This window comes from Monodon monoceros, unplaced genomic scaffold, assembly GCF_005190385.1.
Source record: "Monodon monoceros isolate NGI ecotype Baffin Bay Population unplaced genomic scaffold, NGI_Narwhal_1 Super_Scaffold_21, whole genome shotgun sequence".
Taxonomy (NCBI): Eukaryota; Metazoa; Chordata; class Mammalia; order Artiodactyla; family Monodontidae; genus Monodon; species Monodon monoceros.
The window spans coordinates 75767689-75771944 of NW_021703778.1; the positions used below are offsets into that span (position 1 = coordinate 75767689).

Below are 4256 nucleotides of genomic sequence, written 5' to 3' on the forward strand. Positions count from 1 at the left end.
CTTTCAAAATGCTAGGCCCAGCTCACTTCCCTCCTTCCTGATCACCCAGCCCGCAGCACCATCTCCTGCCCCAGTTCCCACAGCCCTAGAAGCCTGACCTATGCTCTCAGCACTGAGCTCTTCTACCCTGGTACCTGTTGACTGGAATAATCCTGACCTGTGTTCTTTGTCACAGGGTGTGGGGCAGGGATATTTAACAGGACCCACCTGTGAACTCTCCGAGGTCCTTCCCTTCTGGGGCTTCCCCATGTACTAGGAATAGGGGGTATGTGGTAACTTCTTATGTATACTACTGAATTAATTTTTTTTTTAATTACCATCTACTATGTGCCAGGCACTATTAGACTTTTTCAGATGTATTACCTTATTTGATTCACAGATCAGGCTCTGAAGCTTATTAGCCCCATTCCAGAGCTGAAGGAACTGAAGCCCAAAGAGGTTTCCCAAAGTCAAATGATAGGAACCCAGGTCTCCTGATTCTGCAGCCAGGACTTGTTCCAAAACCCAGCTCCTGCCTATAAATAAAAGAAAGAAAGAAAAGGCTTCAACAGAGCATGGTTCTTCCCCCAAGGAATTCTTAATTTGAGATCCAGAGGCCTCACCGCCCTTAGCAGCTGGTTGAGAGCTAGGCCCAACTCTTCAGGGAAAGCAGGCTGGGCCACCAGCACACTGAGCCAGACTCAGGCTCTGGTAGAGTGGAGAAGCCCTGTCTCTGGGCCAGGGGGCACAAGTAGTGACAAGTTCTCAAAGGGAGCCCAGGGGTGAGAGGACACCATGGGGTGGAGGGGGAGAAGGGAGGCTTCTTGAGCTGCTGTCAGCCAAAGGTCAGAGGAGAAGGCACCAAAGGTTCCCAGTGGCAGGGGTTACTCAGACCTCCACTCTTGGTGGGAAACAGGAGGTTGGTCGGTCAGGGCTGTCTTTGAAGTTCCCCAAGGAAGGGACATGCGACTTGGGGCTTCCCTGGTGATCATTCGGTCCCCCTCAGGCCTGTGACATGAGTGGGGTGTCTGAAGCAGGCTTTGGAGCTGGGGAGAGAGCGCAGGTCTGGGAAGGTGCTTTGATACCTCCTTTCTTCTGCGGCTTTTTCAAGATCGCTCTGCTCTTTGTCAGCTGTGCAGTCATGTCAGGATGTGCCAGTTGAAGAAGAAGCAGGCGGGGGAGTACGGGCTGTGCCAAGCTGCTCCAGAGGGAGACCAGGGCCCTCCGGCAGGTGCTGCACAGAAGCCTGTCTGCAGCCCAGGCCCAGCCCAGGAGTCTAGAACTCTGACCTCTGCGGCACCCTGGCTCCTGAGTTGCCCTAGCCTATGTCCCGTGACTTCTAACCAGTCTCTCAGAGCCAGCCCTACTAACCCTTAGACTTCAGGGGACTCCCCATGCCCACAGCTCTGGCCCCTGAATCCTGGGCCCAAGATGCTTCTGCCTTGGGGGCCACATCTTACAGGTCACCAAGTCCTATAGATTCTAAACCACTCCCTCTTCTTTGGTCCCACTACCTCTGCTCGGATCAGACCTTCCTCATCTCCCCCTTGGGCAGTTGTCACACATGTTCTTCTGGCCTCTGGTCTGTCCCATCCACTCCAGAGCCAGCTTTCCAGCTCAGCTTCATGGCCTCCCTCATCCTGCACTGACATCAACGGTACGGAGACATGGCCCCTGTCAACCTCTCCAGGCTGATCCCCATTCTCCCCAACACACCCCCCTGGCTTCAGCTTCATGCAGCCATGGCCATTCCTCAAATATGCCCACCTGCTCTCACCACTAGGCCTCTGCTCACGCTATCCCCTCTGCATAGGATAGATTCTCCCAGCCCTGTCTATAAGCACTGGTCCATCCTCTTCCTCTACTCAGTCTAGACTCCATTTAAGCTTTACCTTCTTCAGAAAGCCTTTCCTGGCTGCCAGCCTGGGCCCAGCGCTGCCCCTCGTCTCTCTTTGTGCCCCGTGGTCTTTGTGTCCTGGTCCTTGTCATGCTGGGTTGTCACTGCTGGCAGGAGTGTCTCCTTCAGAGAACTGGGCCTCCTGGAGGGCACGGAATGTGTGTGATTCACCTCTGTGCTTCACAGCCCAACGTGGTGGGATGATAAAGAAACAGGCAGCTGCTCACCAGTTCCCACCATCTGCTTGAGGTAATAACACACACACACACACACCCACGCGCACGCGTGCGCGCACACACACACACACCCCTACCTGAGCCCTCACTGGACCAAGAAGTTGAGCTAAGTTGAGGGCTAAGCCATCAAGGAGGGTTCCCCTGAGAAGGCAGAATTTGAACTAGGTCCTGGAGGCTTGCTCTGCACCTATCCAGGGATGTGGGTGTGGACACTTGTGCCAAGCAAGGCTGGGTGAAAAATGACTATGGTGGATCACATTCACCTCCCCAATGCTTCACCCTCCCTGCCTCCATGCCCTTTACTGTGCGATTCTACATGGCTCTTCCCCGCCCTATCCTGCCCCTTTGGGCCCAGCCATGTGACTTACCTTGGCTAATGGGATGCCAGCAGGCTTGAAATGGGCTTTCACATCAGAACTTGCCTTCTCATGCTCTGCCATCAGCAATGAGAACATGTCCACGCTAGCCTGCTGGAGGATGAGAGACATGTGCAACAGAGCCAAGTCATCTTAGTCACCCCAGCCAAGGCTAGCCTAGGGCAGCCAATGGCCAGCCAACCTGCAGAGATGTGAGTGAGCCCAACTGAGACCTGAAGAGCCGCCCAGCAGAGCCCAGCCACCCAGCTGACCCACAGAATAGTAAATTAAATGCTTATTATTTCAAGCCACTGAATTCAGGGAGTTTGTTACACAGCATTATTGAGACAATACACCAACTAAGGCTAAAGAGATCAGCCTCTGGGGAGATGGGCTTATCCACAATGGTGCCCACAGTGGGCTGGTAAATAGGGAGTCTGAACAGAGTTCCCCTTTCCTTCAGCATTTCTCACCACGCCCTCCTTTCCAGCCATCCTGGGCTACGTGAGGCCTCACACATGTTCTGTATCTCTGCACAACCTGTTCCCTCCTCCTGGAATGCCTGTCTCTGTCTTGTCCTCTTTGAATCCTGCTTTCACTTCAAGATCAGATCATACCCTAGAAACACTTATGGACACACAGCCTCATAGCCACCCTAAACCTTTTGGGAACGACGTAAGGTATAAGTAAGTAATATTCCCTCCTTTCTCCCTCTGCCCCTCCCCATGTCCCACTGTGGTCTGCCTTAGCTTTACAGTGGCACATTCTCCTTCACAGTTATTAATCCATGGGGCTGTGCTAGCTCCTGTTCAATTCAATAACTGAACAGCTAGCTGTGCTAGCTCCCTCCCACAGAGGGAGCAGACCTCATGTACTCCTAGATCTCACAGAGCCTCAGCACAGCTTCTGATAGCCAGAAGCATCTGGAAAGTGGGCAATGAATAGCGATGAATACACTTTCCAGCTATTGATTTTAGAACAATGTGACATGATACATTGTAAAAAAAATTGAAATCCAAAGACCTATTTTCAAATGGGCCTAAATAGACATTTCTCTAAAGAAATAGGAGCTAAATAGACATTTCTCCAAAGAAGACATACAGATGGGCAATAGGCACATGAAAAAATGCTCATCACTGCTAATTATTAGAGAAATGCAAATCAAAACTACAATGAGGTACCACCTCACCTGAGTCAGAATGGCCATCATTAAAACGTCTGCAAATAATAAATGCTGAAGAGGGTGTGGAGGAAAGGGAACCTTCCCTACACTGTTGGTTGGAATGTAAATTGATGCAGCCACTATAGAAAACAGTATTAGGGGTTCCTCAAAAAACTAAAAACAGAGTTGCCAAATGATCCAGCCATCCCACTCCTGGGCATATACCCAGACAAAACTATAATTGGAAAAAATACATGCACCCCTATGTTCATAGCAGCACTATTTACAATAGCCAAGACATGGAAGCAACCTAAATGTCCATCGATGGATGAATGGATAAAGAAGATGAGGTATATATATACAACGGACTATTACTCAGCCATAAAAAAAAATGAAATAATGCCATTTGCAGCAACATGGACGGACCTAGAGATTATCATACTAAGTGAAGTGAGTCAGAAAGAGAAAGACAAATACCATATGATATGACTTGTATGTGGAATCTAAAATATGATGCAAATGAACATACCTACAAAACAAAAACAGACCCAGATATAGAGAACAGACTTGTGGTTGCCAAGGGGGAGGGAGGTGGAGGAGGGAAGGATTGGGAGTTTGGGATTAGC

At 50.2% G+C, this 4256-nt stretch overlaps 1 long non-coding RNA gene across 1 annotated transcript; it reads right to left on the reverse strand.

The window, feature by feature from the left end:
- Positions 1-369: 369 nt before the first annotated feature.
- LOC114904878 lies at positions 370-2583 on the reverse strand. The gene is made up of 3 exons (XR_003796059.1): positions 2481-2583; positions 1872-2018; positions 370-515 (listed from the first exon to the last, which is right to left on the reverse strand). It is a non-coding gene; the product is annotated as an uncharacterized LOC114904878 (long non-coding RNA).
- Positions 2584-4256: the final 1673 nt, after the last annotated feature.